This window comes from Hyla sarda, unplaced genomic scaffold (genome assembly GCF_029499605.1).
Source record: "Hyla sarda isolate aHylSar1 unplaced genomic scaffold, aHylSar1.hap1 scaffold_1980, whole genome shotgun sequence".
Classification (NCBI taxonomy): Eukaryota; Metazoa; Chordata; class Amphibia; order Anura; family Hylidae; genus Hyla; species Hyla sarda.
The window spans coordinates 25,124-52,468 of NW_026608639.1; the positions used below are offsets into that span (position 1 = coordinate 25,124).

The window sequence follows — 27,345 nt, forward strand, 5'->3', positions numbered from 1 at the left end:
AAGCAACAGGAGATTGTTGCATCCATCTAGAACCCTCAGAACTACAGTGCTATGATGTCACTCACTTCCACAGGCCTTGCAGAGTGTAAACAACAACAACCCAGCTTTGTTGTGTATGTAACCATAGGGATTTGTGATGTCACCTAGAACCTTCACAGCAGCGACAGCTTTATGAGGAGCATCAGCACTGCTCTGCCTGAGCAGAACCATCACCGCCATAGGTTGTCAAATAACCCGGATTTAACCCACACAGGTAAGTCCAATGGGGTGCAGGCATGTCCTCTATGCTTACAGCTTCCCGTGGGTGTTGGTTTGATACCGTTTGGGGACAGCCAAGGAGGCATCTGCAGGCAACAAAGGTAGGTGTGTGCTTGTGTGTGTGTTTCCTATGCAGATCCTAAGCCCAGTGTCACATGCAAGTAGGAGGAGTAAGAAGGGTTCCTGGCAAATCCGGGTTATGGATTGCATTTAAAAAGGCCCTGTGGGAGTGCAATGGGCCCCTGTCTTGCTGCTTAGCAATAATGGTATGGGTTTAGGTTCTGCTGTGTGTACTGGTGGTTGACTGCCCCCCAGCCCAGAGTGTGCATGGAAAATTGTCTGGCAGCCTCCCTGACAGCAAGCAGTGATAGTGCCCATGAAGGGGACCTTGTTGGGCCCGCCCCTTTCACGGTTATCGCTTCTCGGCCTTTTGGCTAAGATCAAGTGTAGTATCTGTTCTTATCAGTTTAATATCTGATACGTCCCCTATCTGGGGACCATATATTAAATTGATTTTTGAGAACGGGGGCCGATTTCGAAGCTTGCTTCCGTCGCCCTATGCATTGACCCGATATGGCAGTATCTTCGGGTACAGTGCACCACCCCCTTACAGGGTTAAAAAGAAAGATTCCTACTTTCATTGCTGCTTGCTGGCTAGCCAGCTAGCCAGCCCTGTGGGCCTTGCTGCTGCTGCTGCTGCAGCCAAAAAACAAAAGGTGGTGCTGCTGCTGCTTCTGCTGCTTCTGCTTCTGCTTGTGTCTGGCCGCTGTTGGAGCGTCCAGGCACAGGACTTCTGCTGCTGCTGACTAAATGGCCTCCTTAATTGGATCATTTGAGTAGCCAGCACACCTGTGCAGGTAGGGCATGACATGATAGGCAGCTGCCTTGATAGCGGGTGGGTGCTGAATGTTCCTAATTGACAAAATAAGATTAATGCTTATGAAGAAATATAAAATCTCATCCCTTCCCCAATATCGCGCCACACCCCTACCCCTTAATTCCCTGGTTGAACTTGATGGACATATGTCTTTTTTCGACCGTACTAACTATGTAACTATGTAACATAACATGGGGGGGGGGGGTCTCCTGGCTGTTCACACAGGTGTGTCATTGCTGTACATTGACCATGCATTGCTTCTGTGGTATTGCAAAGGCAAAGACAAATGCTTCCAGCCATCCATTGCACTAATGGATTGGTCATCAGCTGGCTGTCTATGTCCCGCATCAATATAGACCAAAGTACAGAGGGTTAGGCTATGCTATTGTGCACCTACCTGATGCATCAGAAGGTGCGAGGCCCTTGCTAAATTCTGTGCACAGACTTTGAGATCTATGCTTTAAACTGTATCTAAACCTGCTCCAACATGAACTGACATTCTGGCCTACTTTCAGCCGATGCGACTTGTCTGTCGCTGAACAGTCGCTTTTTATGTATTCAGCACCTATGTATAATGTTGTAAAAATGCTCTAGAAGCTAAAGTCGCAGAAATGTCACACATATTTGGCCTGCAACTTTCTGTGCGACAAATTCAGACAGGAAAAATCAGTATAAATCCTTAGAAAATTATCCCCCAGTGTCTCCATCTGCTGGCGGTATTGAATAAGCATTGCTGCACTGATGGGGTATGCATTAGACGAAAAAAAAGAAGAAAAAGAAGAATAATACGCCCAGAAAAGAGGCGAAAAGGAGAAAAACGTAAAAAAACGTGAAAAAAAAGTAAGAGGAAGAGAAGGGAAAAAAAGGTGGAAATGGGTTTAAAAGTGATTTCGGCGGAGAAATATATATATATATATATATATATATATATATATATATATATATATATACGCGCACACACACACATAGATATAAACGTATTCTCCGTTGAGATATTGCAGCCGCTGCTGTGTCCAGGCCCAGGAGCCTTAGCACTGTGCTGTGATGTCACTCAATACCACTGACATCACTAGGTGTAAACAACATCTCTCCTTTGCTGTGTATGTGACTATGGAGCTGTTTGGTGATGTCGTCTATTACGGCCTTCATAGAAGCAACAGGAGATTGTTGCATCCATCTAGAACCCTCAGAACTACAGTGCTATGATGTCACTCACTTCCACAGGCCTTGCAGAGTGTAAACAACAACAACCCAGCTTTGTTGTGTATGTAACCATAGGGATTTGTGATGTCACCTAGAACCTTCACAGCAGCGACAGCTTTATGAGGAGCATCAGCACTGCTCTGCCTGAGCAGAACCATCACCGCCATAGGTTGTCAAATAACCCGGATTTAACCCACACAGGTAAGTCCAATGGGGTGCAGGCATGTCCTCTATGCTTACAGCTTCCCGTGGGTGTTGGTTTGATACCGTTTGGGGACAGCCAAGGAGGCATCTGCAGGCAACAAAGGTAGGTGTGTGCTTGTGTGTGTGTTTCCTATGCAGATCCTAAGCCCAGTGTCACATGCAAGTAGGAGGAGTAAGAAGGGTTCCTGGCAAATCCGGGTTATGGATTGCATTTAAAAAGGCCCCGTGGGAGTGCAATGGGCCCCTGTCTTGCTGCTTAGCAATAATGGTATGGGTTTAGGTTCTGCTGTGTGTACTGGTGGTTGACTGCCCCCCAGCCCAGAGTGTGCATGGAAAATTGTCTGGCAGCCTCCCTGACAGCAAGCAGTGATAGTGCCCATGAAGGGGACCTTGTTGGGCCCGCCCCTTTCACGGTTATCGCTTCTCGGCCTTTTGGCTAAGATCAAGTGTAGTATCTGTTCTTATCAGTTTAATATCTGATACGTCCCCTATCTGGGGACCATATATTAAATGGATTTTTGAGAACGGGGGCCGATTTCGAAGCTTGCTTCCGTCGCCCTATGCATTGACCCGATATGGCAGTATCTTCGGGTACAGTGCACCACCCCCTTACAGGGTTAAAAAGAAAGATTCCTACTTTCATTGCTACCTGCTTGCTGGCTAGCCAGCTAGCCAGCCCTGTGGGCCTTGCTGCTGCTGCTGCAGCCAAAAAACAAAAGGTGGTGCTGCTGCTGCTTCTGCTGCTTCTGCTTCTGCTTGTGTCTGGCCGCTGTTGGAGCGTCCAGGCACAGGACTTCTGCTGCTGCTGACTAAATGGCCTCCTTAATTGGATCATTTGAGTAGCCAGCACACCTGTGCAGGTAGGGCATGACATGATAGGCAGCTGCCTTGATAGCGGGTGGGTGCTGAATGTTCCTAATTGACAAAATAAGATTAATGCTTATGAAGAAATATAAAATCTCATCCCTTCCCCAATATCGCGCCACACCCCTACCCCTTAATTCCCTGGTTGAACTTGATGGACATATGTCTTTTTTCGACCGTACTAACTATGTAACTATGTAACATAACATGGGGGGGGGGGGGGGTCTCCTGGCTGTTCACACAGGTGTGTCATTGCTGTACATTGACCATGCATTGCTTCTGTGGTATTGCAAAGGCAAAGACAAATGCTTCCAGCCATCCATTGCACTAATGGATTGGTCATCAGCTGGCTGTCTATGTCCCGCATCAATATAGACCAAAGTACAGAGGGTTAGGCTATGCTATTGTGCACCTACCTGATGCATCAGAAGGTGCGAAGCCCTTGCTAAATTCTGTGCACAGACTTTGAGATCTATGCTTTAGACTGTATCTAAACCTGCTCCAACATGGACTGACATTCTGGCCTACTTTCAGCCGATGCGACTTGTCTGTCGCTGAACAGTCGCTTTTTATGTATTCAGCACCTATGTATAATGTTGTAAAAATGCTCTAGAAGCTAAAGTCGCAGAAATGTCACACATATTTGGCCTGCAACTTTCTGTGCGACAAATTCAGACAGGAAAAATCAGTATAAATCCTTAGAAAATTATCCCCCAGTGTCTCCATCTGCTGGCGGTATTGAATAAGCATTGCTGCACTGATGGGGATGCATTAGACGAAAAAAAAGAAGAAAAAGAAGAATAATACGCCCAGAAAAGAGGCGAAAAGGAGAAAAACGTAAAAAAACGTGAAAAAAAAGTAAGAGGAAGAGAAGGGAAAAAAAGGTGGAAATGGGTTTAAAAGTGATTTCGGCGGAGAAATATATATATATATATATATATATATATATATATATATATATATATATACGCGCACACACACACACATAGATATAAACGTATTCTCCGTTGAGATATTGCAGCCGCTGCTTTGTCCAGGCCCAGGAGCCTTAGCACTGTGCTGTGATGTCACTCAATACCACTGACATCACTAGGTGTAAACAACATCTCTCCTTTGCTGTGTATGTGACTATGAAGCTGTTTGGTGATGTCGTCTATTACGGCCTTCATAGAAGCAACAGGAGATTGTTGCATCCATCTAGAACCCTCAGAACTACAGTGCTATGATGTCACTCACTTCCACAGGCCTTGCAGAGTGTAAACAACAACAACCCAGCTTTGTTGTGTATGTAACCATAGGGATTTGTGATGTCACCTAGAACCTTCACAGCAGCGACAGCTTTATGAGGAGCATCAGCACTGCTCTGCCTGAGCAGAACCATCACCGCCATAGGTTGTCAAATAACCCGGATTTAACCCACACAGGTAAGTCCAATGGGGTGCAGGCATGTCCTCTATGCTTACAGCTTCCCGTGGGTGTTGGTTTGATACCGTTTGGGGACAGCCAAGGAGGCATCTGCAGGCAACAAAGGTAGGTGTGTGCTTGTGTGTGTGTTTCCTATGCAGATCCTAAGCCCAGTGTCACATGCAAGTAGGAGGAGTAAGAAGGGTTCCTGGCAAATCCGGGTTATGGATTGCATTTAAAAAGGCCCCGTGGGAGTGCAATGGGCCCCTGTCTTGCTGCTTAGCAATAATGGTATGGGTTTAGGTTCTGCTGTGTGTACTGGTGGTTGACTGCCCCCCAGCCCAGAGTGTGCATGGAAAATTGTCTGCCAGCCTCCCTGACAGCAAGCAGTGATAGTGCCCATGAAGGGGACCTTGTTGGGCCCGCCCCTTTCACGGTTATCGCTTCTCGGCCTTTTGGCTAAGATCAAGTGTAGTATCTGTTCTTATCAGTTTAATATCTGATACGTCCCCTATCTGGGGACCATATATTAAATGGATTTTTGAGAACGGGGGCCGATTTCGAAGCTTGCTTCCGTCGCCCTATGCATTGACCCGATATGGCAGTATCTTCGGGTACAGTGCACCACCCCCTTACAGGGTTAAAAAGAAAGATTCCTACTTTCATTGCTACCTGCTTGCTGGCTAGCCAGATAGCCAGCCCTGTGGGCCTTGCTGCTGCTGCTGCAGCCAAAAAACAAAAGGTGGTGCTTCTGCTGCTTCTGCTTCTGCTTGTGTCTGGCCGCTGTTGGAGCGTCCAGGCACAGGACTTCTGCTGCTGCTGACTAAATGGCCTCCTTAATTGGATCATTTGAGTAGCCAGCACACCTGTGCAGGTAGGGCATGACATGATAGGCAGCTGCCTTGATAGCGGGTGGGTGCTGAATGTTCCTAATTGACAAAATAAGATTAATGCTTATGAAGAAATATAAAATCTCATCCCTTCCCCAATATCGCGCCACACCCCTACCCCTTAATTCCCTGGTTGAACTTGATGGACATATGTCTTTTTTCGACCGTACTAACTATGTAACTATGTAACATAACATGGGGGGGGGGGTCTCCTGGCTGTTCACACAGGTGTGTCATTGCTGTACATTGACCATGCATTGCTTCTGTGGTATTGCAAAGGCAAAGACAAATGCTTCCAGCCATCCATTGCACTAATGGATTGGTCATCAGCTGGCTGTCTATGTCCCGCATCAATATAGACCAAAGTACAGAGGGTTAGGCTATGCTATTGTGCACCTACCTGATGCATCAGAAGGTGCGAGGCCCTTGCTAAATTCTGTGCACAGACTTTGAGATCTATGCTTTAGACTGTATCTAAACCTGCTCCAACATGGACTGACATTCTGGCCTACTTTCAGCCGATGCGACTTGTCTGTCGCTGAACAGTCGCTTTTTATGTATTCAGCACCTATGTATAATGTTGTAAAAATGCTCTAGAAGCTAAAGTCGCAGAAATGTCACACATATTTGGCCTGCAACTTTCTGTGCGACAAATTCAGACAGGAAAAATCTGTATAAATCCTTAGAAAATTATCCCCCAGTGTCTCCATCTGCTGGCGGTATTGAATAAGCATTGCTGCACTGATGGGGTATGCATTAGACGAAAAAAAAGAAGAAAAAGAAGAATAATACGCCCAGAAAAGAGGCGAAAAGGAGAAAAACGTAAAAAAACGTGAAAAAAAAGTAAGAGGAAGAGAAGGGAAAAAAAGGTGGAAATGGGTTTAAAAGTGATTTCGGCGGAGAAATATATATATATATATATATATATATATATATATATATATACGCGCACACACACACATAGATATAAACGTATTCTCCGTTGAGATATTGCAGCCGCTGCTGTGTCCAGGCCCAGGAGCCTTAGCACTGTGCTGTGATGTCACTCAATACCACTGACATCACTAGGTGTAAACAACATCTCTCCTTTGCTGTGTATGTGACTATGGAGCTGTTTGGTGATGTCGTCTATTACGGCCTTCATAGAAGCAACAGGAGATTGTTGCATCCATCTAGAACCCTCAGAACTACAGTGCTATGATGTCACTCACTTCCACAGGCCTTGCAGAGTGTAAACAACAACAACCCAGCTTTGTTGTATATGTAACCATAGGGATTTGTGATGTCACTTAGAACCTTCACAGCAGCGACAGCTTTATGAGGAGCATCAGCACTGCTCTGCCTGAGCAGAACCATCACCGCCATAGGTTGTCAAATAACCCGGATTTAACCCACACAGGTAAGTCCAATGGGGTGCAGGCATGTCCTCTATGCTTACAGCTTCCCGTGGGTGTTGGTTTGATACCGTTTGGGGACAGCCAAGGAGGCATCTGCAGGCAACAAAGGTAGGTGTGTGCTTGTGTGTGTGTTTCCTATGCAGATCCTAAGCCCAGTGTCACATGCAAGTAGGAGGAGTAAGAAGGGTTCCTGGCAAATCCGGGTTATGGATTGCATTTAAAAAGGCCCCGTGGGAGTGCAATGGGCCCCTGTCTTGCTGCTTAGCAATAATGGTATGGGTTTAGGTTCTGCTGTGTGTACTGGTGGTTGACTGCCCCCCAGCCCAGAGTGTGCATGGAAAATTGTCTGGCAGCCTCCCTGACAGCAAGCAGTGATAGTGCCCATGAAGGGGACCTTGTTGGGCCCGCCCCTTTCACGGTTATCGCTTCTCGGCCTTTTGGCTAAGATCAAGTGTAGTATCTGTTCTTATCAGTTTAATATCTGATACGTCCCCTATCTGGGGACCATATATTAAATGGATTTTTGAGAACGGGGGCCGATTTCGAAGCTTGCTTCCGTCGCCCTATGCATTGACCCGATATGGCAGTATCTTCGGGTACAGTGCACCACCCCCTTACAGGGTTAAAAAGAAAGATTCCTACTTTCATTGCTACCTGCTTGCTGGCTAGCCAGCTAGCCAGCCCTGTGGGCCTTGCTGCTGCAGCCAAAAAACAAAAGGTGGTGCTGCTGCTGCTGCTTCTGCTGCTTCTGCTTCTGCTTGTGTCTGGCCGCTGTTGGAGCGTCCAGGCACAGGACTTCTGCTGCTGCTGACTAAATGGCCTCCTTAATTGGATCATTTGAGTAGCCAGCACACCTGTGCAGGTAGGGCATGACATGATAGGCAGCTGCCTTGATAGCGGGTGGGTGCTGAATGTTCCTAATTGACAAAATAAGATTAATGCTTATGAAGAAATATAAAATCTCATCCCTTCCCCAATATCGCGCCACACCCCTACCCCTTAATTCCCTGGTTGAACTTGATGGACATATGTCTTTTTTCGACCGTACTAACTATGTAACTATGTAACATAACATGGGGGGGGGGGTCTCCTGGCTGTTCACACAGGTGTGTCATTGCTGTACATTGACCATGCATTGCTTCTGTGGTATTGCAAAGGCAAAGACAAATGCTTCCAGCCATCCATTGCACTAATGGATTGGTCATCAGCTGGCTGTCTATGTCCCGCATCAATATAGACCAAAGTACAGAGGGTTAGGCTATGCTATTGTGCACCTACCTGATGCATCAGAAGGTGCGAGGCCCTTGCTAAATTCTGTGCACAGACTTTGAGATCTATGCTTTAGACTGTATCTAAACCTGCTCCAACATGGACTGACATTCTGGCCTACTTTCAGCCGATGCGACTTGTCTGTCGCTGAACAGTCGCTTTTTATGTATTCAGCACCTATGTATAATGTTGTAAAAATGCTCTAGAAGCTAAAGTCGCAGAAATGTCACACATATTTGGCCTGCAACTTTCTGTGCGACAAATTCAGACAGGAAAAATCTGTATAAATCCTTAGAAAATTATCCCCCAGTGTCTCCATCTGCTGGCGGTATTGAATAAGCATTGCTGCACTGATGGGGTATGCATTAGATGAAAAAAAAAGAAGAAAAAGAAGAATAATACGCCCAGAAAAGAGGCGAAAAGGAGAAAAACGTAAAAAAACGTGAAAAAAAAGTAAGAGGAAGAGAAGGGAAAAAAAGGTGGAAATGGGTTTAAAAGTGATTTCGGCGGAGAAATATATATATATATATATATATATATATATATATATATACGCGCACACACACACATAGATATAAACGTATTCTCCGTTGAGATATTGCAGCCGCTGCTGTGTCCAGGCCCAGGAGCCTTAGCACTGTGCTGTGATGTCACTCAATACCACTGACATCACTAGGTGTAAACAACATCTCTCCTTTGCTGTGTATGTGACTATGGAGCTGTTTGGTGATGTCGTCTATTACGGCCTTCATAGAAGCAACAGGAGATTGTTGCATCCATCTAGAACCCTCAGAACTACAGTGCTATGATGTCACTCACTTCCACAGGCCTTGCAGAGTGTAAACAACAACAACCCAGCTTTGTTGTGTATGTAACCATAGGGATTTGTGATGTCACCTAGAACCTTCACAGCAGCGACAGCTTTATGAGGAGCATCAGCACTGCTCTGCCTGAGCAGAACCATCACCGCCATAGGTTGTCAAATAACCCGGATTTAACCCACACAGGTAAGTCCAATGGGGTGCAGGCATGTCCTCTATGCTTACAGCTTCCCGTGGGTGTTGGTTTGATACCGTTTGGGGACAGCCAAGGAGGCATCTGCAGGCAACAAAGGTAGGTGTGTGCTTGTGTGTGTGTTTCCTATGCAGATCCTAAGCCCAGTGTCACATGCAAGTAGGAGGAGTAAGAAGGGTTCCTGGCAAATCCGGGTTATGGATTGCATTTAAAAAGGCCCCGTGGGAGTGCAATGGGCCCCTGTCTTGCTGCTTAGCAATAATGGTATGGGTTTAGGTTCTGCTGTGTGTACTGGTGGTTGACTGCCCCCCAGCCCAGAGTGTGCATGGAAAATTGTCTGGCAGCCTCCCTGACAGCAAGCAGTGATAGTGCCCATGAAGGGGACCTTGTTGGGCCCGCCCCTTTCACGGTTATTGCTTCTCGGCCTTTTGGCTAAGATCAAGTGTAGTATTTGCTTGCTTGATCTGGCTGGAAGGTGCCCGGGGTACCCGCTCCTTTTCCCTGGGGGATCGTTCCATCTTTTGGTGGGACTAAACCCCCTTGCTGACATCAGGGTAGTGGCTTAGTCCCCGGGCAACGAGGAGCGATCACCACCTACCTGCTTGCAGTAGGGGAGGTGTTTTGTTCTGCGATGGAGGAGGCTGGCAAGACAGAAGATCCTGCTGTAGGTGTACCTAGCTACGCCAGACTACGAAATGGAGTTCGTGTTACTCTTTTGGACCCTGAGAAGAAGGAGAGAGGCTTATTTTTCGTAGTGGAAGAGATTTTGTTCAAGCTCTTTGAGCTGAAGAAGGAACAGATATTATCCATGCTGGAATTTCCAAGAAGTGGTATCTATGACGTGGTTCTGGTTTCGGAGGAGGACTGTGGTATGTTCTGCAATAAAGCATTGCTGTCGAAGTCGCACCCTGTGTTGGGAGGGGTAGAGATTACTCCCCATTTTCCGACGCAGGAAAGACTTCTAACTGTAAGGATGTACAGTCCGTATATCCCAGAAGAGGAGATTGTTTTGTTCCTTTCCAGATTCTGTGAGGAGGTGAAGCCAAAAGGCAAGATATATAATCAATTCGGTCTTTGGACGACGAAGTGGAAATTTCAAGTAAAGTTTCAGAAAGCACCTGATGGAAGGCTAATGTATCCGCCTGGTCGTTTTAAGATTGGTACAGTTAATGGGGACCTGTTCTTTTCTGGCATGGACGACTTTTGTCGAAAGTGTAAGAAGTACGGGCATAGGAAAGATCTCTGCGACATCTTGTGGTGCTATAAATGTCAAGGAGAAGGCCATGAACCAGAAGCATGTAAAGAAAAGAAAAAATGTCACCTATGTGGTGATGAGGGGCATCTGGTAGGCACGTGTCCTAAGAGGAAGAAGAAGAAGAAGGAGGGTATGAAAAGAAATAGAGAGGAGGAAATTGAGGTGAGTGAAGAACCGGAAGGGGAAGAAGCTCCAACTAGAAAAGTGGTGGAGGAGAAGAAAAGGAAAGAAAATGAAGAAGATGAATTTATACCGGTAAGGTATGGAGGCTCTCTTGATGTTGTTTTCAAGAGTGTGACAAATAAAGAGAAAAAGGCCTTTGACAAGGATTTGGGTAGTCTAAAAGAAAGATTGGGATACAAAATCAATGAAGCAAGGGATAAAGTTTATCGTTCGTTTCACGCAGATGTGGATAGATTTGTGGAAACATACAAAGTTCCGGCGTGGCTTGCGGTTCCAGCTAAAAGTGAGATGCAGAGAGGTGCAATAACTTGTGGTTTCCTAGAGTTCTTGATGGTTTTTGCATGGAGAAGAGGAATGACCTTTTGGTAATCCTCTTTGGTGAAATATTGCATGGTTAGTTTTGGTTAAATATTTTTTTATGTTTTAAATATGGTTTCTTTTATTGTTAAAAAAGATAAAGAAATAAAGAAAAACGGGTTTTCCTGATGATGAACAAAAAAAATCAAGCTCAAATAAGAACTTAGAGCTCTGATGGAGTTCTGAGGGTTAACTTAAAAAAAAAAAATCTGTTCTTATCAGTTTAATATCTGATACGTCCCCTATCTGGGGACCATATATTAAATGGATTTTTGAGAACGGGGGCCGATTTCGAAGCTTGCTTCCGTCGCCCTATGCATTGACCCGATATGGCAGTATCTTCGGGTACAGTGCACCACCCCCTTACAGGGTTAAAAAGAAAGATTCCTACTTTCATTGCTACCTGCTTGCTGGCTAGCCAGCTAGCCAGCCCTGTGGGCCTTGCTGCTGCTGCTGCAGCCAAAAAACAAAAGGTGGTGCTGCTGCTGCTTCTGCTGCTTCTGCTTCTGCTTGTGTCTGGCCGCTGTTGGAGCGTCCAGGCACAGGACTTCTGCTGCTGCTGACTAAATGGCCTCCTTAATTGGATCATTTGAGTAGCCAGCACACCTGTGCAGGTAGGGCATGACATGATAGGCAGCTGCCTTGATAGCGGGTGGGTGCTGAATGTTCCTAATTGACAAAATAAGATTAATGCTTATGAAGAAATATAAAATCTCATCCCTTCCCCAATATCGCGCCACACCCCTACCCCTTAATTCCCTGGTTGAACTTGATGGACATATGTCTTTTTTCGACCGTACTAACTATGTAACTATGTAACATAACATGGGGGGGGGGTCTCCTGGCTGTTCACACAGGTGTGTCATTGCTGTACGTTGACCATGCATTGCTTCTGTGGTATTGTAAAGGCAAAGACAAATGCTTCCAGCCATCCATTGCACTAATGGATTGGTCATCAGCTGGCTGTCTATGTCCCGCATCAATATAGACCAAAGTACAGAGGGTTAGGCTATGCTATTGTGCACCTACCTGATGCATCAGAAGGTGCGAGGCCCTTGCTAAATTCTGTGCACAGACTTTGAGATCTATGCTTTAGACTGTATCTAAACCTGCTCCAACATGGACTGACATTCTGGCCTACTTTCAGCCGATGCGACTTGTCTGTCGCTGAACAGTCGCTTTTTATGTATTCAGCACCTATGTATAATGTTGTAAAAATGCTCTAGAAGCTAAAGTCGCAGAAATGTCACACATATTTGGCCTGCAACTTTCTGTGCGACAAATTCAGACAGGAAAAATCAGTATAAATCCTTAGAAAATTATCCCCCAGTGTCTCCATCTGCTGGCGGTATTGAATAAGCATTGCTGCACTGATGGGGTATGCATTAGACGAAAAAAAAGAAGAAAAAGAAGAATAATACGCCCAGAAAAGAGGCGAAAAGGAGAAAAACGTAAAAAAACGTGAAAAAAAAGTAAGAGGAAGAGAAGGGAAAAAAAGGTGGAAATGGGTTTAAAAGTGATTTCGGCGGAGAAATATATATATATATATATATATATATATATATATATATATATATATACGCGCACACACACACATAGATATAAACGTATTCTCCGTTGAGATATTGCAGCCGCTGCTGTGTCCAGGCCCAGGAGCCTTAGCACTGTGCTGTGATGTCACTCAATACCACTGACATCACTAGGTGTAAACAACATCTCTCCTTTGCTGTGTATGTGACTATGGAGCTGTTTGGTGATGTCGTCTATTACGGCCTTCATAGAAGCAACAGGAGATTGTTGCATCCATCTAGAACCCTCAGAACTACAGTGCTATGATGTCACTCACTTCCACAGGCCTTGCAGAGTGTAAACAACAACAACCCAGCTTTGTTGTGTATGTAACCATAGGGATTTGTGATGTCACCTAGAACCTTCACAGCAGCGACAGCTTTATGAGGAGCATCAGCACTGCTCTGCCTGAGCAGAACCATCACCGCGATAGGTTGTCAAATAACCCGGATTTAACCCACACAGGTAAGTCCAATGGGGTGCAGGCATGTCCTCTATGCTTACAGCTTCCCGTGGGTGTTGGTTTGATACCGTTTGGGGACAGCCAAGGAGGCATCTGCAGGCAACAAAGGTAGGTGTGTGCTTGTGTGTGTGTTTCCTATGCAGATCCTAAGCCCAGTGTCACATGCAAGTAGGAGGAGTAAGAAGGGTTCCTGGCAAATCCGGGTTATGGATTGCATTTAAAAAGGCCCCGTGGGAGTGCAATGGGCCCCTGTCTTGCTGCTTAGCAATAATGGTATGGGTTTAGGTTCTGCTGTGTGTACTGGTGGTTGACTGCCCCCCAGCCCAGAGTGTGCATGGAAAATTGTCTGGCAGCCTCCCTGACAGCAAGCAGTGATAGTGCCCATGAAGGGGACCTTGTTGGGCCCGCCCCTTTCACGGTTATCGCTTCTCGGCCTTTTGGCTAAGATCAAGTGCAGTATCTGTTCTTATCAGTTTAATATCTGATACGTCCCCTATCTGGGGACCATATATTAAATGGATTTTTGAGAACGGGGGCCGATTTCGAAGCTTGCTTCCATCGCCCTATGCATTGACCCGATATGGCAGTATCTTCGGGTACAGTGCACCACCCCCTTACAGGGTTAAAAAGAAAGATTCCTACTTTCATTGCTACCTGCTTGCTGGCTAGCCAGCTAGCCAGCCCTGTGGGCCTTGCTGCTGCTGCTGCAGCCAAAAAACAAAAGGTGGTGCTGCTGCTGCTTCTGCTGCTTCTGCTTCTGCTTGTGTCTGGCCGCTGTTGGAGCGTCCAGGCACAGGACTTCTGCTGCTGCTGACTAAATGGCCTCCTTAATTGGATCATTTGAGTAGCCAGCACACCTGTGCAGGTAGGGCATGACATGATAGGCAGCTGCCTTGATAGCGGGTGGGTGCTGAATGTTCCTAATTGACAAAATAAGATTAATGCTTATGAAGAAATATAAAATCTCATCCCTTCCCCAATATCGCGCCACACCCCTACCCCTTAATTCCCTGGTTGAACTTGATGGACATATGTCTTTTTTCGACCGTACTAACTAAGTAACTATGTAACATAACATGGGGGGGGGGGGTCTCCTGGCTGTTCACACAGGTGTGTCATTGCTGTACATTGACCATGCATTGCTTCTGTGGTATTGCAAAGGCAAAGACAAATGCTTCCAGCCATCCATTGCACTAATGGATTGGTCATCAGCTGGCTGTCTATGTCCCGCATCAATATAGACCAAAGTACAGAGGGTTAGGCTATGCTATTGTGCACCTACCTGATGCATCAGAAGGTGCGAGGCCCTTGCTAAATTCTGTGCACAGACTTTGAGATCTATGCTTTAGACTGTATCTAAACCTGCTCCAACATGGACTGACATTCTGGCCTACTTTCAGCCGATGCGACTTGTCTGTCGCTGAACAGTCGCTTTTTATGTATTCAGCACCTATGTATAATGTTGTAAAAATGCTCTAGAAGCTAAAGTCGCAGAAATGTCACACATATTTGGCCTGCAACTTTCTGTGCGACAAATTCAGACAGGAAAAATCAGTATAAATCCTTAGAAAATTATCCCCCAGTGTCTCCATCTGCTGGCGGTATTGAATAAGCATTGCTGCACTGATGGGGTATGCATTAGACGAAAAAAAAGAAGAAAAAGAAGAATAATACGCCCAGAAAAGAGGCGAAAAGGAGAAAAACGTAAAAAAACGTGAAAAAAAAGTAAGAGGAAGAGAAGGGAAAAAAAGGTGGAAATGGGTTTAAAAGTGATTTCGGCGGAGAAATATATATATATATATATATATATATATATATATATATATATACGCGCACACACACACATAGATATAAACGTATTCTCCGTTGAGATATTGCAGCCGCTGCTGTGTCCAGGCCCAGGAGCCTTAGCACTGTGCTGTGATGTCACTCAATACCACTGACATCACTAGGTGTAAACAACATCTCTCCTTTGCTGTGTATGTGACTATGGAGCTGTTTGGTGATGTCGTCTATTACGGCCTTCATAGAAGCAACAGGAGATTGTTGCATCCATCTAGAACCCTCAGAACTACAGTGCTATGATGTCACTCACTTCCACAGGCCTTGCAGAGTGTAAACAACAACAACCCAGCTTTGTTGTGTATGTAACCATAGGGATTTGTGATGTCACCTAGAACCTTCACAGCAGCGACAGCTTTATGAGGAGCATCAGCACTGCTCTGCCTGAGCAGAACCATCACCGCCATAGGTTGTCAAATAACCCGGATTTAACCCACACAGGTAAGTCCAATGGGGTGCAGGCATGTCCTCTATGCTTACAGCTTCCCGTGGGTGTTGGTTTGATACCGTTTGGGGACAGCCAAGGAGGCATCTGCAGGCAACAAAGGTAGGTGTGTGCTTGTGTGTGTGTTTCCTATGCAGATCCTAAGCCCAGTGTCACATGCAAGTAGGAGGAGTAAGAAGGGTTCCTGGCAAATCCGGGTTATGGATTGCATTTAAAAAGGCCCCGTGGGAGTGCAATGGGCCCCTGTCTTGCTGCTTAGCAATAATGGTATGGGTTTAGGTTCTGCTGTGTGTACTGGTGGTTGACTGCCCCCCAGCCCAGAGTGTGCATGGAAAATTGTCTGGCAGCCTCCCTGACAGCAAGCAGTGATAGTGCCCATGAAGGGGACCTTGTTGGGCCCGCCCCTTTCACGGTTATCGCTTCTCGGCCTTTTGGCTAAGATCAAGTGTAGTATCTGTTCTTATCAGTTTAATATCTGATACGTCCCCTATCTGGGGACCATATATTAAATGGATTTTTGAGAACGGGGGCCGATTTCGAAGCTTGCTTCCGTCGCAATATGCATTGACCCGATATGGCAGTATCTTCGGGTACAGTGCACCACCCCTTTACAGGGTTAAAAAGAAAGATTCCTACTTTCATTGCTACCTGCTTGCTGGCTAGCCAGCTAGCCAGCCCTGTGGGCCTTGCTGCTGCTGCTGCAGCCAAAAAACAAAAGGTGGTGCTGCTGCTGCTTCTGCTGCTTCTGCTTCTGCTTGTGTCTGGCCACTGTTGGAGCGTCCAGGCACAGGACTTCTGCTGCTGCTGACTAAATGGCCTCCTTAATTGGATCATTTGAGTAGCCAGCACACCTGTGCAGGTAGGGCATGACATGATAGGCAGCTGCCTTGATAGCGGGTGGGTGCTGAATGTTCCTAATTGACAAAATAAGATTAATGCTTATGAAGAAATATAAAATCTCATCCCTTCCCCAATATCGCGCCACACCCCTACCCCTTAATTCCCTGGTTGAACTTGATGGACATATGTCTTTTTTCGACCGTACTAACTATGTAACTATGTAACATAACATGGGGGGGGGGGGGTCTCCTGGCTGTTCACACAGGTGTGTCATTGCTGTACATTGACCATGCATTGCTTCTGTGGTATTGCAAAGGCAAAGACAAATGCTTCCAGCCATCCATTGCACTAATGGATTGGTCATCAGCTGGCTGTCTATGTCCCGCATCAATATAGACCAAAGTACAGAGGGTTAGGCTATGCTATTGTGCACCTACCTGATGCATCAGAAGGTGCGAGGCCCTTGCTAAATTCTGTGCACAGACTTTGAGATCTATACTTTAGACTGTATCTAAACCTGCTCCAACATGGACTGACATTCTGGCCTACTTTCAGCCGATGCGACTTGTCTGTCGCTGAACAGTCGCTTTTTATGTATTCAGCACCTATGTATAATGTAAAAATGCTCTAGAAGCTAAAGTCGCAGAAATGTCACACATATTTGGCCTGCAACTTTCTGTGCGACAAATTCAGACAGGAAAAATCAGTATAAATCCTTAGAAAATTATCCCCCAGTGTCTCCATCTGCTGGCGGTATTGAATAAGCATTGCTGCACTGATGGGGTATGCATTAGACGAAAAAAAAGAAGAAAAAGAAGAATAATACGCCCAGAAAAGAGGCGAAAAGGAGAAAAACGTAAAAAAACGTGAAAAAAAAGTAAGAGGAAGAGAAGGGAAAAAAAGGTGGAAATGGGTTTAAAAGTGATTTCGGCTGAGAAATATATATATATATATATATATATATATATATATATATATATATATATACGCGCACACACACACATAGATATAAACGTATTCTCTGTTGAGATATTGCAGCCGCTGCTGTGTCCAGGCCCAGGAGCCTTAGCACTGTGCTGTGATGTCACTCAATACCACTGACATCACTAGGTGTAAACAACATCTCTCCTTTGCTGTGTATGTGACTATGGAGCTGTTTGGTGATGTCGTCTATTACGGCCTTCATAGAAGCAACAGGAGATTGTTGCATCCATCTAGAACCCTCAGAACTACAGTGCTATGATGTCACTCACTTCCACAGGCCTTGCAGAGTGTAAACAACAACAACCCAGCTTTGTTGTGTATGTAACCATAGGGATTTGTGATGTCACCTAGAACCTTCACAGCAGCGACAGCTTTATGAGGAGCATCAGCACTGCTCTGCCTGAGCAGAACCATCACCGCCATAGGTTGTCAAATAACCCGGATTTAACCCACACAGGTAAGTCCAATGGGGTGCAGGCATGTCCTCTATGCTTACAGCTTCCCGTGGGTGTTGGTTTGATACCGTTTGGGGACAGCCAAGGAGGCATCTGCAGGCAACAAAGGTAGGTGTGTGCTTGTGTGTGTGTTTCCTATGCAGATCCTAAGCCCAGTGTCACATGCAAGTAGGAGGAGTAAGAAGGGTTCCTGGCAAATCCGGGTTATGGATTGCATTTAAAAAGGCCCCGTGGGAGTGCAATGGGCCCCTGTCTTGCTGCTTAGCAATAATGGTATGGGTTTAGGTTCTGCTGTGTGTACTGGTGGTTGACTGCCCCCCAGCCCAGAGTGTGCATGGAAAATTGTCTGGCAGCCTCCCTGACAGCAAGCAGTGATAGTGCCCATGAAGGGGACCTTGTTGGGCCCGCCCCTTTCACGGTTATCGCTTCTCGGCCTTTTGGCTAAGATCAAGTGTAGTATCTGTTCTTATCAGTTTAATATCTGATACGTCCCCTATCTGGGGACCATATATTAAATGGATTTTTGAGAACGGGGGCCGATTTCGAAGCTTGCTTCCGTCGCCCTATGCATTGACCCGATATGGCAGTATCTTCGGGTACAGTGCACCACCCCCTTACAGGGTTAAAAAGAAAGATTCCTACTTTCATTGCTACCTGCTTGCTGGCTAGCCAGCTAGCCAGCCCTGTGGGCCTTGCTGCTGCTGCTGCAGCCAAAAAACAAAAGGTGGTGCTGCTGCTGCTTCTGCTGCTTCTGCTTCTGCTTGTGTCTGGCCGCTGTTGGAGCGTCCAGGCACAGGACTTCTGCTGCTGCTGACTAAATGGCCCCCTTAATTGGATCATTTGAGTAGCCAGCACACCTGTGCAGGTAGGGCATGACATGATAGGCAGCTGCCTTGATAGCGGGTGGGTGCTGAATGTTCCTAATTGACAAAATAAGATTAATGCTTATGAAGAAATATAAAATCTCATCCCTTCCCCAATATCGCGCCACACCCCTACCCCTTAATTCCCTGGTTGAACTTGATGGACATATGTCTTTTTTCGACCGTACTAACTATGTAACTATGTAACATAACATGGGGGGGGGGTCTCCTGGCTGTTCACACAGGTGTGTCATTGCTGTACATTGACCATGCATTGCTTCTGTGGTATTGCAAAGGCAAAGACAAATGCTTCCAGCCATCCATTGCACTAATGGATTGGTCATCAGCTGGCTGTCTATGTCCCGCATCAATATAGACCAAAGTACAGAGGGTTAGGCTATGCTATTGTGCACCTACCTGATGCATCAGAAGGTGCGAGGCCCTTGCTAAATTCTGTGCACAGACTTTGAGATCTATGCTTTAGACTGTATCTAAACCTGCTCCAACATGGACTGACATTCTGGCCTACTTTCAGCCGATGCGACTTGTCTGTCGCTGAACAGTCGCTTTTTATGTATTCAGCACCTATGTATAATGTTGTAAAAATGCTCTAGAAGCTAAAGTCGCAGAAATGTCACACATATTTGGCCTGCAACTTTCTGTGCGACAAATTCAGACAGGAAAAATCAGTATAAATCCTTAGAAAATTATCCCCCAGTGTCTCCATCTGCTGGCGGTATTGAATAAGCATTGCTGCACTGATGGGGTATGCATTAGACGAAAAAAAAGAAGAAAAAGAAGAATAATACGCCCAGAAAAGAGGCGAAAAGGAGAAAAACGTAAAAAAACGTGAAAAAAAAGTAAGAGGAAGAGAAGGGAAAAAAAGGTGGAAATGGGTTTAAAAGTGATTTTGGCGGAGAAATATATATATATATATATATATATATATATATATATATATACGCGCACACACACACATAGATATAAACGTATTCTCCGTTGAGATATTGCAGCCGCTGCTGTGTCCAGGCCCAGGAGCCTTAGCACTGTGCTGTGATGTCACTCAATACCACTGACATCACTAGGTGTAAACAACATCTCTCCTTTGCTGTGTATGTGACTATGGAGCTGTTTGGTGATGTCGTCTATTATGGCCTTCATAGAAGCAACAGGAGATTGTTGCATCCATCTAGAACCCTCAGAACTACAGTGCTATGATGTCACTCACTTCCACAGGCCTTGCAGAGTGTAAACAACAACAACCCAGCTTTGTTGTGTATGTAACCATAGGGATTTGTGATGTCACCTAGAACCTTCACAGCAGCGACAGCTTTATGAGGAGCATCAGCACTGCTCTGCCTGAGCAGAACCATCACCGCCATAGGTTGTCAAATAACCCGGATTTAACCCACACAGGTAAGTCCAATGGGGTGCAGGCATGTCCTCTATGCTTACAGCTTCCCGTGGGTGTTGGTTTGATACCGTTTGGGGACAGCCAAGGAGGCATCTGCAGGCAACAAAGGTAGGTGTGTGCTTGTGTGTGTGTTTCCTATGCAGATCCTAAGCCCAGTGTCACATGCAAGTAGGAGGAGTAAGAAGGGTTCCTGGCAAATCCGGGTTATGGATTGCATTTAAAAAGGCCCCGTGGGAGTGCAATGGGCCCCTGTCTTGCTGCTTAGCAATAATGGTATGGGTTTAGGTTCTGCTGTGTGTACTGGTGGTTGACTGCCCCCCAGCCCAGAGTGTGCATGGAAAATTGTCTGGCAGCCTCCCTGACAGCAAGCAATGATAGTGCCCATGAAGGGGACCTTGTTGGGCCCGCCCCTTTCACGGTTATCGCTTCTCGGCCTTTTGGCTAAGATCAAGTGTAGTAATACAGGAGATCTGGTCAGAAGGTACTCGGGTACCCCTCTCCTCGGCCTTGTGGGATCGCCCAGGTTTATTGCCTGGGCTTCACCCACTTGTTGCTATTGGGGAGAGGGCCTAGTCCCAGGGTAACGAGTAGCGATCGCCTCTCAAGACCTTCGGGTGGAGAGAGGTTAGAACCATGGATGATGATCCGGATCCAGGTTCTGTGCCGGCATACGCAAGGATCAAAAACACCGTGAGAGTCATTCTCACGGATGATACCAAAAGGGCGGACGATTTGAAATTCGTAGTAGAGGACGTGCTCGGAGGAGTTTTCGGAATACAGAAGGGCGAGATATTGGCAATCCAGGACTACCCGAAGCGTAAAATTTTTGATGTGACGTTCACACAAAATGGCATCCACAGAGATTTTGTTACCAGAGCTGCTGCGAGTAAAGACAAAAAGCTTCAGGGTGTCCGGATTATTGAGCACGTTCTAGACGATATTAAGCTGGTGGTAGTAAAGATGTATTCCCCTTTCGCCAACCTACACGATGTTGAGTTGTTTTTACAAGTCTATTTTAGTAAGGTTGAGTGCAGAGGAAAAATCATGAACAGCTGTGGCATCTGGACATCTAAGTGGAGATTTCAGGTTACATGCAAAAAAGATGACAGATTGCCAGGGGGAATACAACTACCACCAGCTCGTTTTAAAATAAATAATATGTGTGGCGACCTCTTTTATGCGGGGATGCCAAGCTACTGCAGGAAGTGTCACAGATATGGACACACAAAAGAAAACTGTGAAAGTACATGCAAAAAATGTGGTAGCACACAGCACGAGACAGAGAAATGCACAAGAGGAGGGAGGTGCAATTTCTGTCAACAATTCGGTCACCTTTTCTCCTCTTGTCCCCACAGACATAGGACGGAGCAGCAGTGGCAACCCTGGAGGCAGCAAGGACAGCAACCGGGACACCAGCCGAGGCAAGCAGAGCCAGTGATTACCCCCCCACAAGAGGTAAGCGGTGAGATGGAGAAGGAGAAAGACCCCCCTCAGGCAAAAGGAGGGGACCCTAAAGAGCAGAGGATGGCCAAAAAACGTGCAAGTGGTGAAAAAACTGGCCCCCAGGAGCATGCTGGGTTAAGAGAGGAGCGGACGGCGGCTGAATCCGCTCCTCAGCAACCTCTGGCTCAGGGTCCCCCTGAGAGCGATGATCCGGGTGGAGAGGTGAAGGTTAAAAGGCGGAGGGGCTCCAGAAGACTCTATTCGGAGGCGGTCCAGGGGGAGCCGATGGAAGTACCTGCGGATGCAGGGAACCCAAGTGACGTTCCTCCACAGGTCCCCATAGGGGATACCCCCCCTCCTCCCTGCCAGGAGGAGGTTTCAGGGGTGACCGTCTCTGAGGTACCAGAGACGGAACTAAGTGAACACCCGACCCCTATGGAGGGGCAAGAGGTGGAAGAACCCAATGAGTCTGGAGCCCTGATTGCCAGGATGCCCGAGAACAACTATGCCTCAATCATGATGGAGGAGGGGGGTCGGCTGAGTGATGGTGCCTCCTCTCCTGCTTCCTCTATGCGTACAGTTGAGTCAGATTTTGGGGGGTATGAGGCTTCGGAGGGGGAATCAGAGGTGTAAGACGTTTTCTTGTACATTCCCATGGCTGAGTTGTCCGGTCTGTCCTTGAACGTGAGAAGTGTGAGCGCCAGAGTAAGAAGGGTTGCCCTATTTAATTACTTGTCGGTTTTTGCTGCTTCCGTCCTTTTCCTGCAGGAATGTGGCATCCCGCACAGATTAAATTATAAAGAATATGAAGATGATTGGGTGCACGGTCCATCAGTCTGGTCTGGATCAAATGAGTCCAGATCAGCAGGGGTCGCCATACTTTTTAAAGGGAACGTTTTAATTGAGAGTTTTAACGAAATTTTACCAGGCAGAATTTTATTGGTCAACGCTTTTATTAATGGTATTAAATGGCAGTTTTTAAATTTTTATGGTTCTCCTGATAAGAATGAAAGAATAAAAATGTTGGAGATTTTACCCCTTTTTATTAACAATTCTAGTCCTCTTGTTTTATCAGGTGATTTTAATTGTATTTTAAGGGGAGAACGCCGTTTTTCGAACGCAGTGAGTAGGAACTATGATAAGACGTCTTTTATGTTAAAAAACTTGATTTTAGATTTTAATCTCACTGATGTTTTTAAAAAATGTAATTTTAACATACCAGAGGAAGACGGTGTTACCTGGAGCAATGCAAGCTGTAGCTCCAGGATAGATTTTATTTTTTGTTCTTATCAAGTACTGCCTTTTAACTGTGATCTTTTTACCAATGTTTTTTCTGACCATAAATTATTGTATTTTAAAGTTAAAAGTGATTTTAAAAGGAGAACTGGTAGGAATGCCTGGAAGTTAAACGTGTCCCTTTTAGAAGATCCGCAGGTTTTATCAGATTTTATCACCTTTTACAAGGAATGCAGACGAGTAAAAGACCCCAACACTCCCACCAGTATCTGGTGGGAAAAAATGAAACTAAAAATAAAAGAATTTTTTATCCGTGTTGGGGTTAGGAAAGCTAAAGAAAAACGTGAATTTTATAATATCCTAAATACTCGTCTGCAAACCCTGTACAAATTCAGAGCACATGGGATGGAGGTGGAGAAGGAGGTACATGATCTTAAAAAAGAAATAACTAAGTGCCTGGAGCAGAAAGGAAAAGAAATTATCTTTAGGTCTCGAATACAGCATCTTGAGGAAAACGAGACCTGCTCCAGGTATTTTTTTAAGAAAATACATGAAAATAGAAGGTTAATAGAAAACATTGAAGGAGTGAATGATGTACAGGGTATTTTAAAAAAGGTGCAAGAGTTTTATGCGGATCTTTTTAATGTAAAACACATTGATGAATGTTTTATGAATGACTCGTTAAAGGAGATCACCAATTTTTTAGATCCTGTCTCACAGTCTTTTTTATTGCAGAATATTTCAGAGCAGGAGATTTTAGAGACCGTCAAGAGTTTTAAAACAGGTAAAGTGCCTGGGCCGGATGGTATACCCATTGAATTTTATGTTACTTTTTATGGTATTTTAAAAGAAGATTTGTTCTCCCTTTTTACGGAAGTCTTTAAGTCTAAAATCCTCCCAGGCTCATGGAAGAAGGGTGATGTCTCCCTGCTATTCAAAAAGGGAGACCGGTCGGAACTCAAAAACTGGAGACCAATCACCCTTCTGAACTGCGACTATAAAATAATGGCGAAACTGTGTGCTAACCGCTTAAAGAACGTAATCCATAAAATAATTCATACAAACCAAGTCTGTGGGGTGCCTGGAAGGAGTTTATGGGAGAACCTAAACCTTTTAAAGGATGTAATTAGCGACACCAAATTAAGAAAAGGAAAGCTGGCGGTTTTATCCATAGATTTTGAAAAAGCTTTCGACAGGGTGTCACATTTTTATCTTTTTAAGGTTTTAGAGAAAATGGGTATACCTGATGGCTTTTTATTGTCTCTTAGAGCTTTTTATGATAACTGTACTAGTAAAATTTTAGTAAATGGTTTTAAGACACAGGGCGTGATTTTAAATTCCGGAGTGAAGCAGGGGTGTCCCTTGTCCCCACTACTCTTCATTTGCGCAATAGAGCCTCTTTTATGTACAATACGAAAGGATAAGCAGATCCATGGAGTCCCCCTGCCAGGAGGAGGGGGACTAGAGGCGAAGGTAGTGGGGTACATGGACGATGTTGCGGTGTTTTGCAGGGACACCCCATCGCTTCAGAAGACGCTAAAACAGATTCAATATTTTAATTGTGCCTCCGGTTTTAAAGTCAATTTTAACAAAAGTAACATTTTAAACATAGGCGGAATGCCTTTGTATGATGTGCCCGTCCCTGTGTCTGAGTCGGTGCAGATTTTAGGTGTCTCCTTTGACGAGTCTAATAATGGTTTTAATAGCTGGGACTTGGTGGCTCAAAAAATAAATAAGAAAATATGTATGTGGAACATGCGAGAACTTACAATGGAAGGGAAGGTTTTAATTACAAAAATGGTGCTTTTACCTATTTTATTGTATTTAAGTCTGGTTTTCCCACCCCCCGAAATGGTTCTAAAGAAAATAACAAAAGCTTGTTTTACTTTCTTTTGGAGTTCTAAGAGCGAAAAATTAAAGAGACAAATTGTGATAAAACCGAACTCCAGGGGCGGTAAGGATTTTCCAGATTTTAAAGCTTTCCTTTTAATAAAGTTTTTTAGCATGTGTTTTACTACTGTTTTTAAAGATAGCTACTGGTCTTATTTTGTTCGTTTTAATACTGGTTATTTTATGCGGAGGAACGGCTGGTTTTCTACAGTTTTAAGTTGCCCTTATTCTTTGAATTTACCCCCTCAATACATGATTTTAGGAAAAATTTTAAACTTATATAATTTTAAAGGTAAAAGTGTTCAGGATCTGTGCAATAGCAAAAAACTACTAAAGGAAATAAAAGAAACCAGTACCGTGACTCCCATCAAAAATTTTAACGAACAGAAGTGTATACAGATTTGGAAGATGTTGAGTATTAATTATCTTTTTAATTCACAGAAGGACCTGGCCTGGAGCTGCGCACACGAGTGTCTTCCATGCCGGGCATTCCAGCACCGAAGAGGATTATCCAACTCTGCAACCTGCCCGAGGGAGGGATGCCGACAAGAGGAGACCGTGCACCATCTAATATGGACTTGTTTTTACTCGCAGAAAATATGGACAAAGATACTCCCTCTGGTAAAAAGGATAACTGGACTAAAAGACTTAAATATTGCAGTGGTTTTTTATGGTTGCCTGGAATGCCCAACACGGACTCAAGAGACTATTGCATGGAAGATCATAAACTGTGTGAAGGCAGCTCTGTGGAAGGCCAGGAATATTTTATTGTTCAAGCATGAGGTTTTATCTGTGAAGGACATTTTATCTATCTGTTTTTATGAAATGTACCAGTACTATCTTTTAGACAAGAAGAGATTTCCGCTTTTATCTAGAAAATGGTTTTTAAAAGAATGGAATTCTATCTTGTAAAGCCACCAAGTGCCCATTTTATGTTTTAATATGTTGTAAATATGTTATTTATATGTAACTGTATTTATTGACATATTTGCACAACTTTGTTAACATTATTTAATTTTTAATAAAGTTGCCCCCGTAAGGGTAGTCAAGTTAAAAAAAAATCTGTTCTTATCAGTTTAATATCTGATACGGCCCCTATCTGGGGACCATATATTAAATGGATTTTTGAGAACGGGGGCCGATTTCGAAGCTTGCTTCCGTCGCCCTATGCATTGACCCGATATGGCAGTATCTTCGGGTACAGTGCACCACCCCCTTACAGGGTTAAAAAGAAAGATTCCTACTTTCATTGCTACCTGCTTGCTGGCTAGCCAGCTAGCCAGCCCTGTGGGCCTTGCTGCTGCTGCTGCAGCCAAAAAACAAAAGGTGGTGCTGCTGCTGCTTCTGCTGCTTCTGCTTCTGCTTGTGTCTGGCCGCTGTTGGAGCGTCCAGGCACAGGACTTCTGCTGCTGCTGACTAAATGGCCTCCTTAATTGGATCATTTGAGTAGCCAGCACACCTGTGCAGGTAGGGCATGACATGATAGGCAGCTGCCTTGATAGCGGGTGGGTGCTGAATGTTCCTAATTGACAAAATAAGATTAATGCTTATGAAGAAATATAAAATCTCATCCCTTCCCCAATATCGCGCCACACCCCTACCCCTTAATTCCCTGGTTGAACTTGATGGACATATGTCTTTTTTCGACCGTACTAACTATGTAACTATGTAACATAACATGGGGGGGGGGGGTCTCCTGGCTGTTCACACAGGTGTGTCATTGCTGTACATTGACCATGCATTGCTTCTGTGGTATTGCAAAGGCAAAGACAAATGCTTCCAGCCATCCATTGCACTAATGGATTGGTCATCAGCTGGCTGTCTATGTCCCGCATCAATATAGACCAAAGTACAGAGGGTTAGGCTATGCTATTGTGCACCTACCTGATGCATCAGAAGGTGCGAGGCCCTTGCTAAATTCTGTGCACAGACTTTGAGATCTATGCTTTAGACTGTATCTAAACCTGCTCCAACATGGACTGACATTCTGGCCTACTTTCAGCCGATGCGACTTGTCTGTCGCTGAACAGTCGCTTTTTATGTATTCAGCACCTATGTATAATGTTGTAAAAATGCTCTAGAAGCTAAAGTCGCAGAAATGTCACACATATTTGGCCTGCAACTTTCTGTGCGACAAATTCAGACAGGAAAAATCAGTATAAATCCTTAGAAAATTATCCCCCAGTGTCTCCATCTGCTGGCGGTATTGAATAAGCATTGCTGCACTGATGGGGTATGCATTAGACGAAAAAAAAGAAGAAAAAGAAGAATAATACGCCCAGAAAAGAGGCGAAAAGGAGAAAAACGTAAAAAAACGTGAAAAAAAAGTAAGAGGAAGAGAAGGGAAAAAAAGGTGGAAATGGGTTTAAAAGTGATTTCGGCGGAGAAATATATATATATATATATATATATATATATATATATATATATATATACGCGCACACACACACATAGATATAAACGTATTCTCCGTTGAGATATTGCAGCCGCTGCTGTGTCCAGGCCCAGGAGCCTTAGCACTGTGCTGTGATGTCACTCAATACCACTGACATCACTAGGTGTAAACAACATCTCTCCTTTGCTGTGTATGTGACTATGGAGCTGTTTGGTGATGTCGTCTATTACGGCCTTCATAGAAGCAACAGGAGATTGTTGCATCCATCTAGAACCCTCAGAACTACAGTGCTATGATGTCACTCACTTCCACAGGCCTTGCAGAGTGTAAA

General features: G+C 45.0%; 9 non-coding genes and 1 pseudogene across 9 annotated transcripts; all 10 read left to right on the forward strand.

The window, feature by feature from the left end:
- The first annotated feature begins 672 nt into the window (after positions 1-672).
- Positions 673-863, forward strand: LOC130317216 (U2 spliceosomal RNA). The gene has a single exon (XR_008864381.1). It is a non-coding gene; the product is annotated as a U2 spliceosomal RNA (small nuclear RNA).
- Positions 864-2,958: 2,095 nt separating this feature from the next.
- On the forward strand, positions 2,959-3,149 carry LOC130317220 (U2 spliceosomal RNA). Its single transcript, XR_008864385.1, has one exon. It is a non-coding gene; the product is annotated as a U2 spliceosomal RNA (small nuclear RNA).
- A 2,100-nt stretch (positions 3,150-5,249) lies between these two features.
- Positions 5,250-5,440, forward strand: LOC130317222 (U2 spliceosomal RNA). Its single transcript, XR_008864386.1, has one exon. It is a non-coding gene; the product is annotated as a U2 spliceosomal RNA (small nuclear RNA).
- A 2,078-nt stretch (positions 5,441-7,518) lies between these two features.
- Positions 7,519-7,709, forward strand: LOC130317223 (U2 spliceosomal RNA). Its single transcript, XR_008864387.1, has one exon. It is a non-coding gene; the product is annotated as a U2 spliceosomal RNA (small nuclear RNA).
- Positions 7,710-11,349: 3,640 nt separating this feature from the next.
- LOC130317231 (U2 spliceosomal RNA) lies at positions 11,350-11,536 on the forward strand. The gene has a single exon (XR_008864394.1). It is a non-coding gene; the product is annotated as a U2 spliceosomal RNA (small nuclear RNA).
- Positions 11,537-13,628: 2,092 nt separating this feature from the next.
- On the forward strand, positions 13,629-13,819 carry LOC130317226 (U2 spliceosomal RNA). The gene has a single exon (XR_008864390.1). It is a non-coding gene; the product is annotated as a U2 spliceosomal RNA (small nuclear RNA).
- A 2,090-nt stretch (positions 13,820-15,909) lies between these two features.
- Positions 15,910-16,100, forward strand: LOC130317229 (U2 spliceosomal RNA). Its single transcript, XR_008864393.1, has one exon. It is a non-coding gene; the product is annotated as a U2 spliceosomal RNA (small nuclear RNA).
- Positions 16,101-18,194: 2,094 nt separating this feature from the next.
- On the forward strand, positions 18,195-18,385 carry LOC130317224 (U2 spliceosomal RNA). The gene has a single exon (XR_008864388.1). It is a non-coding gene; the product is annotated as a U2 spliceosomal RNA (small nuclear RNA).
- Positions 18,386-20,471: 2,086 nt separating this feature from the next.
- LOC130317235 (U2 spliceosomal RNA) lies at positions 20,472-20,604 on the forward strand (annotated as a pseudogene).
- A 5,038-nt stretch (positions 20,605-25,642) lies between these two features.
- LOC130317233 (U2 spliceosomal RNA) lies at positions 25,643-25,833 on the forward strand. The gene has a single exon (XR_008864395.1). It is a non-coding gene; the product is annotated as a U2 spliceosomal RNA (small nuclear RNA).
- Positions 25,834-27,345: the final 1,512 nt, after the last annotated feature.